The sequence below is a fragment of the Macrotis lagotis genome, chromosome 8 (assembly GCF_037893015.1).
Source record: "Macrotis lagotis isolate mMagLag1 chromosome 8, bilby.v1.9.chrom.fasta, whole genome shotgun sequence".
NCBI classification, from domain to species: Eukaryota; Metazoa; Chordata; class Mammalia; order Peramelemorphia; family Peramelidae; genus Macrotis; species Macrotis lagotis.
This window is the reverse complement of record NC_133665.1, coordinates 114,701,291-114,713,768: the sequence shown is the minus strand read 5'-3', so window position 1 is coordinate 114,713,768 and position 12,478 is coordinate 114,701,291.

Sequence of the window (12,478 nt, the reverse complement as noted above, 5' to 3'; positions counted from 1 at the left end):
TTTAGCACTTGTCTAAAGGAGGCTAATTAGCTTATTTTCTAAGGTCTTTGAGGTAATGTAATAGCCAGATCTCTAAAGAATCCAAATTATAGTGGGAAAGATCCTTAAAATTGGCAAGATACAGCACGGGTTAAAAAGGGGTTTCTGCATGCTATGTTGTGCATGGTAATGTGTTACATGTAGAAGATGTATATGCACACAAATATATAATATGTGTAAGTATATATACGTGTGTATAATTACACATACACACATGCACACAAATAGGTAGATAAATCACTATGTGAATGCAAAATAAGTTTAGAACACCTGATTAACAGAGAAGGAATTGTCTTCATCAGAGAAAAGAACAATCTAACTCAGTATGGACAATCTTAATAATTAACTATTTCCTGACCTGACATGCTGTCTCCTAGTTTTGTTCCTTAAGGTTGGTTATCTCCTGTGTCTTATATGCACTTCTTCCTCATCCCCACCTTCTAGATCTACAGCTAAGATCCTTCATTTCTTAATTACAACTAGAGAATTTGCTGTTTAAATGCCAATGTGTGTGCTTCCATATGTGTGTGTGTGTATTTATATATATGTATATATATATATATATATATATATATATATATATAACTTATATGCTTTCATATGAAATGTATGTTGTATGTATATAAGCACAGAAGGTCCAAACGGTCCAACTTGTGAGAGAAGATGCATGAACAGTGATGAGAAATCTCACTTTGGGAAGAGGACATACAAGAAATGAGGAAAGGAATTATGGGTTAGGGGCTCAGGATAGAATGAAATTCATATCTGTATGTATCCTTTTTCAGTCATGAAGAATACCTGACATTTATATGTAGACTTAAAGTAATGCAGTAATTTTCACTCTCTGTATGTTAGGCTCCTCATCTTTAAATGGAAGTTGGTACCAGATAGTCTCTGAGATCCCTTGCTGCTTTTTATCTGAGATCTGTAAAATCTTATTTCATCTCAACAGAAATGCTGGGAGGTTAAGCACTACAGATTTTCTCTTCATCCTTCCATAGGTATGCCATCTAAGGTTTAGAGAAGATGACCATCTTCATATCACTATTCCAAGGATCAGAGGTGTAATTCAAAATCATATCTATTTCATGCTGGTCACTTAATTCATTATTTTACTTTGCCTTAGGTAAGAAACTTAGATGAGGTTTGGTTAAACCATTCCAAAGAAACTATTTGTTCTGATGGAATTGAATGTATTCTCCCTGATGACTTTGTTACAGGTACAATTGGGAAATTCTATTTCAGCAATTAAAATATACTACCAGAAGCCATCCATGTCATTGTATTTCCTTTTGTATTTTTTTTACTATCACATAGCCATGGCATTAGGGTTGATTGAATTGACCCAAATATCTGAGTCAAACATTAAATTCCTTTTTGTTCATAATAGATACTTGCCAAACCATTGAGTTGATCCAATTCAGTTGTGAACGTCGTTAAAATAATTGAACTAATTTTTTTTTTGTTACCCAGTCTGGTTGTTTTGACCATTCCGAAAGAACATGGTGTTATTTGCCTGCTTTTTAGCTGCCAACCTGAAATCAGTAGATGATGATCCAACATTCTGTAGAAAAGTCTTAGCTGCTAACTTTAGCACTTTGATTTTTCCCCCTTTCATTATCATAGTGTATTTTTCAGATGATAGTTAAAAACATCTTTAAGATGTGTTAATATTGGAAGTACATGAAGATATTTGCTATAATTTAAATGATAACAATACACTTATATATAGCATAGGGAAGTTAAGAAATATTCAGTGGTGAATCTAAGTTTTTTTTCCTTTATGTCTGACAAATGATACTTACAAAAAAAAGGTATCTGGTAATGTTGATAAAGGTTTTTGTGGCTATAGTATTGTGTAACAGGCCAAGTTCCAACTGATTTGTTAGAATAGAATATGTGCATCTCAGGATTTCAAATCAGCAAAAGACCTTGACCAAATTCATGGAACAGCTGTTCAATGGAGAATAAAATATTTTTAAAAGGGTGAATAAAGAAGGAAAATCTTGAAATTCCTTTAAAATTTTCATAAGAATTTATATTAGCCTTGTGGTGGCTAGGTGGTGCAGTGGATAGAGCACCAGCATTGGAGTCAGTAGGACTTGAGTTCAAATCCAGCCTCAGACACTTAATAATTACCTAGCTGTGTGACCGTGGGCAAGCCACTTAACCCCATTGCCTTGGAGAAACCTAAAAAAAAAAAAAGAATTTATATTAGACGTTAAGAACATGAAAATATCATGAGTGAGCAGAACAAAACATTGGAATGAAAAAGGCATGAATTGAAGTACTGACTCTCTTGTTAACTAAGGAATCATGGGTCAAAACAACTTACTACATGATGGCCTAAAAAGCTCTCAAAGACCATGATTTGGATACAAGTTACTTATGTTTCTCAGTAGAGTCCCCTACACTAAAGAAATGCTAGATCTAGGAAGGAAAAAAGGAATATCCAGAAAACTTTTGAATGGTAGAAAAATTCTGGGTTCTAGAGGATGAATTATGTACATAGTCTGAAAGATATTTTTTTTGTAAAAATAGACCAGTATAAGCACGGAATGACTTATGGAATATGATGCTAAGTGAAGGGAGCAGAGCCAAGAGAACAATGTACACATCAAGAACATTATGAGATGAACAGCCTTGATGGGAGCAACTCCTCTCCACAGTCCAGAGAGCTAGGACAACTGTATTAGATTGGTAATCCCCAACCAGAGGCAGAAAAAACAAAACAAAACAAAATAGGAAAAAAATAACATCCCTACTGAATCTGATGAGCACTTTATAAAAATTATCTATGTATTTCTTTGCTTTAATCCAAATGCCTCATGTCAAAAATTACTAATTTGTAAATATATTTAACAAAATATATATGTAAAATGCTAACCTGACTGTTCCCTACTGAAGGAGGGAAGGGTGGAGGGAAATTTTGTAACTTGGAATGTGCATTTTCAAGTGGATAAAATTAAAATAAATAAAATCAAAAAGATAAAAAAGACCAGTATATTGATTATTGCTTTTTTCCCTCTTTTCCCTTTTTTCTTCTTTTCTTTTTTCATTCTTTACTTTCCTTCTTTCTTCCTTAATTTTTATTTTGTTTCTTTCTAGCTTTTCTTTCTTCTTTTTTCTTTGTTTCCATCTTTCTGTTTTTTTTCTGTTTCCTTCTATTTTTCTTTCTTTCCTTCCATCTTTCTATTTTTCTTTCTTTCCTTCCATTTTTCTTTTTTCTTTCCTTCTTTCTCTCTCTCTTTTCTTTCTTTCTTTTTTCTTTCTTTCTTTCTTTCTCTCTTTCTTTCTTCCTTTCTTCCACTATCTTCCTAGCTTCTTTCATTTCTTTCTTCTATCTTTCCTTCTTCCCTTCTTCCTTCCTTCTTTCCTCCCTTCCTTCCTCTTTCTTTTTCTCCCTTTTTTATTTCTTCCATTTTTATTTCCTTCCTTACCTTTTTCCTTTCCTTCCTTCTCCTTTTCTTAAATTTTTCCTTCCTTCCTTCCTTCCTTCCTTCCTTCCTTCCTTCCTTCCTTCCTTCCTTCCTTCCTTCCTTCCTTCCTTCCTTCCTTTCTCCCTTCCTCCCTTCTATCTTGAAGGGCTGTTGGTCAATATAAATGTTTCATTAACATCAGAAGTTCTTTGTATTCTGATAAATTCTTGACTGATGACCAGGAAAACTGAAATCTAATCATTCACTTTATGATTGGTGTTGGCTAAGTACCTAATTTCTTTTGTTTTTATTCTACATCTGGAAAATAAAAACAGTATTTTCTTTATCTGAAAAATAGAGCTAATAATTGTATGAATTCCCTCACAAGACTCTTGTTTGTATTGAATGCCCCAACTGTCAGAAGTTTTATCATCAACATTAAATTAATAAACATTATCATTGATACAGTTTAAAACTATTTGACTCCTTCTAAATTCAACTTTTGATTTTATCCATATTGTTCCAAAAAGCAACATTCATGACTCTTTAGAAACGCTTCTAAATTGTTTGGTTTTTAGGCTAAACTTGTGTGACCTGTTCTTTGAAAGAATGAGGGTTGCTCCTAGGCAAAATGAAAAATTAGATGAAAATCCTCACTGGCATATTATCCCACTGTAACTTCATATTCTTTCCCTTTATGATAGGTAGTCTCTCTTCTATGTTCCATTCCTATAGGGTCTTATGATCATTGATTAGTAATCTATTTGATAAAGATCACAATAGGATCATCATATGTATTTAAATAGGAGAACCTTGAAGGTGGGAAAGCACTCAATATTCAAATGAAGGAAGTGATTAAAAAAAAGGAATGAAAGGTAGTGGGGTTTATAATTTGTTTTTAAGAATTCTGTTTGATGTCGAAACCATGTATCACTCCACCTACAACTAAAATGAATCCTTACTGATACAGTACAGACATAAGTATTTAAGAGTGAGGAGAAAGTAATGCACAGGACTTCATTCAACCCAGGTGTTAAATAATGCATGTCTATGCTCATCACTTGGGATACAAAATAAACTGTTGACAAGACTTTTGGAATGTTTTAACCAAACATCACTTAAGTTTCTTACTTAAGACAGAATAGTGAATAAAGTGATCAGCAGTCAGATAGACATGATTTTGAATCCTGTCTCTTTCCCTTAAATAGTGATGTGATTTTGATGAAATATGATTGTACTTGAAGAAATGACAAAAAAACTTGGAAAAACTTCCATGAACTGATGCATGGTGAGGTGAATAGACTCAGGAGATTGCTGTACACAGTAATAGCAAGAGTGTTTGATGAAGAACTGTGAAGAATTTACTATTCTTGGCAACACATTGATCTGAGAAAATACCAAAAGACTAATGACATATTATGTCTCCAGAGAGAAAACTGATATTGTTTAAATACATATGTAAGCATGCTATTTTTCATTTTATTTAATTTCTTCTCTTTTATTGAAGTCTTCATATATAAATTGATTAATTTTGTAATGTTTTACATGATTGAACATGTATAACCTATATCTGATTGCACACGATCTCAGGAAGGGGAAAGGGGAGGGAAGTTTAGAGGGATGGATTTGGATCTCATAATTTTAAATAAAAATGTTTTAAAAATAAAGAATGACTATAATTCCGCTTATACTTGGCAATCTGTATTTTTTTCTTTGAATGTGGCCTGGGAAATTATAACAAAGAACACATTCACAAGCATGAGAAACCACAACCAACTCCCATAAAAGCAGAAAAAAATAACAATTTATTTTTTAATTAAAAAGAAAAAATGTACATTTTGTTTCTTTCTTCCTCTCCTTCTTACTTTACCATGTTACCAAAAAGAAAGGAAAGAAAGAAAGAAGTGAGGAGGAGGAAAAGAAAGAAAAAAAATTAAGAAAAAAGAGAGAAAGAGGAAGGAAGGAATAAAGGAGGAAGGAAGGAAGAAAAAGAAAAGGATAGGAAGTTCAACAATAGAATTTCTTGATCAGTTCCCACCTTGACATATGTATCATTTTACCAAGTTTGTGCCCCATGTATTCCTAGTCTGACCTGCGAAAAAGTAGTAAGAAGGAAAACCCAATTGTTCCACTCTATTTTAATATTTTAATTGGAGCCATTTAAAGCATCTTCAGCAACTGCATGACCTACCTTCCTGATAAACACAGTGAACAGAGAAATAGCAAGGCATGTGAGCTTCCATTCAATTCTCAATTCAGACAGATAAAAATGCTACTTTCAAACATTGACTTTGATGGAAAAGTTTGAAGTTATCAAACATATTAGACCATTTTATAAGAATCTACTTAACTTACAATAGCAAATGAAATCAATATTGCTATAGATAGCCAACTTTAATCACAATCCTTAAATTCATTTTGAATATATTTTGCTGAAATAACTTTATCTCCCAGTTCTTTCTTCAATAACTATATATTCTACCATAATTTCTGAGGCTTGTGTATACATGTCCATTCCTAGTCTTTCTCTTAGAGATTCAATTGCACATTCCAAACTTCCTATCAGACATATCCGATTAACATCCTGAAGGCTTCTCAAACTCAACAGATACAAAAGTAAAGTATGTTATTCCCTTCCTGGTCCAAAAATTAACAACTCTACTTATAAACTTTTTAAAAAAAATTGTATAGGGAACTGCTATTTTTCTGGTCAATTTCTATTCTTAACCTTGGAGTTATCTTCCACTTTTCCTTCACATGATTTCCCATCCCTTGACTCCAAGCTTTTCCATTTTCTGTTCCCATGCCTGGAACTCTCTCCCTCCTAATCCCACTTCCTAGTTTCTGTGTCTTCTTTTAAGTCTCAGCTGAAATTTCACTTTCTCAGAGACTTCTCCAATGTTCCTTAATTTAAGTGCCTTTGCTACAAGATTACCACCAATCTACCCTGTACATATCTTCTTTGGACATAGATGTATGCATGCTTTCTCTCCTGTTAGATTGAGGGTTTTTTTTCCTTTTTCAAAAATTCTCCCAGTGACTTGAGGTAATCAATTGACTTGTTTTTTTGCAAGGCAAATGGGGTTAAGTGACTTGCCCAAGGTCACACAGCTAGGTAATTATTAAGTGTCTGAGGCCCACATTTGTACTCAGGTACACCTGACTCCAGGGCTGGTGCTCTATCCACTGCACCACCTAGCCACCCTCAATTGTCTTATTTATTGACTTCATATATCTATGCAACTACCAAATCTTGTCAATCCTTTACCCCATGTTCATTCTATCATACCATGCTGTCTTTTGCCTTTGCAAAAATTTCTTATATTTCCTCATTAGGTTGTGAGCTTCTTGAAAGCAGGAGGGTTGGGATTTTTTTCTTGCCATTCTATCCCCAGTGTTGAAGACACATAGTAGGTATGCAATAAACTTTTGTTGACTTGATTTCTCTAGGTAGTCAATATATATACCTCTTCTGTTTAATATTTTCCATCAAGAACTGTCTTTTCTAGGCAATAGCAACCCAAGATCCTGACCTTTCCTTCCACTTTCCTTGTCTGCAAAATGCTCCTATGTGCCTCACTAACTCACATCCTTTCAAGAAGATGGATTTCCTAATTTCTGAAAAAAATGCTTGTATGTTAAGAGCTTAAACAATTAGTCTTTTAATAATTATTTGCTTTTTTTGAAATTGTCTGAAGATTCAATTCCTTAAATTAAATGAATGAAGTACTAGAAGAATTTCAGGCATCGTGGAAAGAAGGTGTCAAATTTGGGGAGACTGATTTGGTCAGAACCACTCTTCAGATCATGCCCCTTATGTGATTATTTGCTTTGTTCACCTAAAAGATCAACATTAAGAAGTGAAAATGATTTTAACTACAGTAAAGAAATTAACTTGATTTTACAAATAAGAAAACTTGCCCAAAGTGTCAGAGCTAGGACACAAACCCAGGTCTCTTATTGCAAATTCAGTATTTGTTTTGTTATACCACTGATTCCCTCAGGAGAATTCATTGATGGAGGGAAGGGGTGATCTTGCATTTCCAGAATCCCAGTTCTGTCCATTATCCCCACCCGCATTGACTTTATGAATTAGGTACTAGTGGAGAAAGAACATTAATAACTTTAGGGGCAGAAAAGAGAATAAAATTCCAATATAGTTTCTGTCAGAACTATAGCTCATCCATGAGAAACTGAAATTCAACCTAAATCTTTATTAGTATATATCAAAATAAAATTTCAGGTCCTAGCCATAGGCACATTAATATCTTTGACAAAATTATTGCTTGTACCCCAATGCATTCTTCTGCTTAAATATTGATTTAATGAATGCAGAAATGAAGTAAATCAAAATTCATTCCACTCCTTCCTTCACACAATGATGGCCAGTTCTTTTCTATGTATGTATCTAATACAGAGTTAATTACAACTACCACAAATTGAGTGCCAATTCTGGAGTCAGTAAGATGAGTTCAAATCCAGCTTCAGACACTTATTAGCTGTCTAACCTTGCTTGCATCAGTTTCCTCATCCATAAAATGAGCTGCAAAAGGAAATGGCAAACCACTCCAGGATCTTCGACAGGAAAATCTCTAATGGGGTCTCAAAAAAGGGGGATATAACAGAAAAAGGACAACAACGACAACAACTCTCATGTAGCCAATACTCCAATTTATATCTAGGGACTCATTCATTAGTAGTTGGTTACCTAGGACTAATCTGGGTCTGAAGAGGAAAATATCGATTCATTGGAAGAGGGGAGAAAAGTACTGGATATTCATTCAGAGAATTTTGGTTTTGAACTCTGGCTCTTTAATTAAGGGAGATTAGAGAAGTTATTGAATTTTTCAGTTTCCTCAAATTCTCTAAAATGAGGGAACTTGAAGATCCCTTCCATCACTAAACCTGTCATTCTATAAACTTTAAAAATACTGATTGTTTCACAATCACAAAGTTTAAAGCTTATTTCTGAACCATTAAGTAAATTCAGACTCAGAAAGGAACCTATGAAAAAATCCTTTTCATTTAATTAACCCCATGACTTCAGTGATTTCCCAAACAAAGACTAAGCTATATTTGATTCTCCAATTTTTAAGTTTTAAGGATGGATGGAATCTCAAGCCTAGGTGGTATGACTCTAGGGATAGGAAAATTGATATAAAAAGGGGAACATTTCACATTACTTTTTTTCCTCTATGTATTGTGGGTTTCTGTAATCATCATGTACTATAGAACAGTGTGTACTGAGGACTGGTCACACTTCGGGAGGGTTTATATTGTCCTGTACAACACGTACAAACACAAAAGTAGATTCATGGGAAAAGTCAGAAAAGAAAACTGGGAAATGTCAGAAGGTTTTTTGAAAATTTCTGCTGAGGAGGAGTAAATGCCTATGGGCAAAGCAATAGTGCTAAGGACCTCAGCAGGAGCAGAGTCTGAGCCAAGAGGCTAATGTCATTCCAAATTAAACTCATTCCTGCTCACCTTGGATTTAATATGCAGTGGCTTTCTATTTACCCTGTTTCTACTGGGGAGGTGCATGAACCTGGCATGTCAACTGGGTCCCACTCATTTTTAATACTTTTCTTTGAAATTATACTGATTTCTTAAACCGCAAGCTTTTCTAAAATACCAAGTAAAAATGAAAATATTGAGGATATGTCTAAAAGTCTCCAGATAGTAGAAAAGTCCTGGAGATGTTTTAATGGTAGTTCCTTATTCTAGCAGAACCATCTTTGCCCATCTTTGTCATTGCCTGAAACTTTTGTGAAATGTCTTGTTTTAAGGGATCTTGTTCAAAATGATAAATTTTTTCAGTGCTTAAATGGACCAACTTTAGATGATTTTCAAGCATGTTATTTTAAACATGTTCTGTTTGCTTCACAGGGATCAGCTATTTGACATGATCACTGGATCAGAGATTCAGTACTATAAGAGATCTTGGAAAGCATTGAGTCAAAAATCAGGATCTTTTCAAACAATGAATAATTTATGAGAAATTACAATAAAAACCATCATCTATTGGCCAAACTTGATTTGAAAGAATTCTGAGTGCTCTAATTAGACATACAGAAAATCAGCAGATCCATCCTGGAAACCTTTCTTAGATCTTTGATCCCAAAATAGAGAAGATATAAAGAACTGTATGTTAATGGAATACTGGGACCAAAACTTTTATAAAAATGACATTGACTAGCAAGTTTGTATGCATCAGGTGAGGAGACCACAATATTTTCAGTCCCTCCCATCCAGTATTCCCATAAGTACTAAATAGGATAGTATGCATAAAACAGTTTATAAATCTTAATATCATTTCTAAAAAAAGCTACTATAAATGATATCACAATACTAATAGTAAAGTTAGTCAGTAAAACTGAGAAGAATTAAAGAAAGATGAAATTAGATGTACAAGAACACAGGTAAGATAAATTAACAGATAAGTCTGCCAATCTGGCATTGGGTAGACTTCCATTCTCATATATTTTCATAGCAATATGTCTGAATGAATAAATGGGATAAGTGGATGGATAGATGGATGGATGGATGAGTGAATGAATTAATGAATATATCACCTAACCTTATAGCTTCATATATTGAAGAAAAATTAGCAGCCTAAAAAAGCTCAATGGTACTTCTGCTATGTTTCAGAGAAAATGGCACTATAGAGGTACTATTAAGAGAAAGGGAAGATGGGGAAGTCATAACTAATTACAGAACTGTTGTCTTTTGAGAGATGTAGAGAACCCCTAGTTTGTCAGAAAAAAATAACCCAAGAACTGGTGAAATCAACTGAACAAAGATCTGTTTGAAAATTGCCTTGAACTGGGATTCATTAGGCTAATACCTTGATTATTTTTCCTCCTCTTCCACCCCCCCCCACAGTTTCTTGGTTTTTTTTTTTCCTTATAAGTTCTCCCAGTCCATTGAAAAATGCTTTTTGAGGCATTTTGAAGTTTTGAAAAAAATTTAAATGTTTATTATGAATATATGGGTATATATTTAGTCAATTAAGGTAATGCCTGCCACAAAAAGTAATTCCTTTTATTAAAGGGTATTAAAGAAATATTATTAAAGAAGCATTAAAACTTCTGAAATAGAAGCAAAGCAAAGACAGTTCTTTCCCTCATGGAGTTCACAATCTACAGGGAAGACAACAAACACATAATTTCAGGATAAAAAATAATTAAAAGAAAGAAGGTCTTAGAATTAAGAAGGGTTGAAAAAGGCTTCCTGTAGACAGGGTGGGACTTTAGTTGTAACTTAAAGGAAGTTAGGTAAAGCAGAAGACTGAGATGAGGAGGAAATGCATTCCAGACATGATTGGTAAAAATGCAGATATCCAAGAGATGGGAGTGCATTCTTGATCAGCTAAGTCACTGGATAAAAATAAATATCAAAAAAAATTCTTTGAAGAATATGTGACAGGGAGTAAGCTATGAAAAGTTTAATAAGGTTGAGAGCAGGTACATTATAAAGGACTTTGAATGCAAAATAGAGTATTTTAGTTTTTGATCTTGGTGGTGATTGGGAGCAATGGGAGTTTATTGAGTGTGAGTGTAGAGGTTGGATGGGTAGGAAGAGATATGATTGGACATATGCTTTAGAAAAATCACTTTGGAAGCTGAATGAAAGGTGGACTGCATTGCAGAGTTGAGGCAGCCTTCCTAACCAGCAGTTGTGCTACAATAGAAAAAGCATGAGATGGTAAAACTTAGGGAAGAAGAGGATGGTGGTGTCCGCAACATTAATTAATAAGAAAGTAAGTAAGGTAGAAGGGTTTAAGGCAAAGACAATGATCATTATTTTGGGACATGTTGAATTTAAGATGTCTCCTATACATCTAGTTAGAGATATCTGAAGGGCAGTTGGGAATGAGAAACTGGATTTTAACAAAGAGGTCATGGGATAGTAGGTTTGAGAATCATTACCATAGAGATGATAATTTCATCCATGAAAACAGATGAGATCACCAAGTGATGTTAGGATAGAGGTAGACTTCCAGGATAAAATGCTGTCAAAAAAAAAGTACATTAGTTCCTAAGAAAAGAATGCACAAGAAACACCAATATCACTGGCACTTAAAATCCTGGGACACAATCAGAACTCCAGAACAGTAGGAAATATGGGAAAACAGTCAGGAAAACATTGTGTCTGGGCCTTCAGGAGAATGGTCTTCAAAAGATAAATGAAATTAAATGTCTTATTGAATGAAGGATGAAAGAGATTCATGATCAAATTAGAGCCACCTTTTGGACCTAGTGTCAAAATTCTTCTAATTGTTCCCACTTTAGTAATTATGGAACTACATCAGTACCATATAACAAAGTTTCTGATCAACAAGGAAAGGAGAAAATATTTTATAGGTGCATTTAGTTGGTTTTATCTTTTAATATGAAAGTCCAAGTGGCACTAGTTAAATAGGAAATGAAATTTTATTTTTATAATTATCTTTATTTAGTGAAAAATTCCTTGCAAAATTTCAAAATTTGAAACACATAGCTTTAAATTTTGAGTTCCAAATTCCCTCCTTCTGCTCTGACCCTAACTTCTCTTTAAGGAGTCAATCAATTCAATATCAATTACAATGTGAAGTCATGTAAAGCATTTCAGTATCAGTCATGTTACCCCCCAACCCCAACAAATAAAATAAATCAATAAAAATAAATAAATTTAAAAGTATGCTTCACTCTATGTTCAGAGTTCAGTTCTCTCTGCACATGAATCACATCTTTTATCATGAGTCTTTTCGAATTAACTTGGATGATTGTCTTGATCAGAGTAGCTAAAGTCTTTCACAGTCTATCATTCTTATAATATTGCAATTACTATGTATAATGTTTTCTGTTCCAATTTGCTTCATTTTTCATGAATTCATATAAATATTTCCATGTTTACTGAAATCATTCTATTTCTCATTTCTTAGAACATAATAGCAGTCCATCACAATCATATACCACAACTAATTTAGCCATTCCTCAGTTAATGAATATATCTCTTACTAATTCTTTACCACCACACAA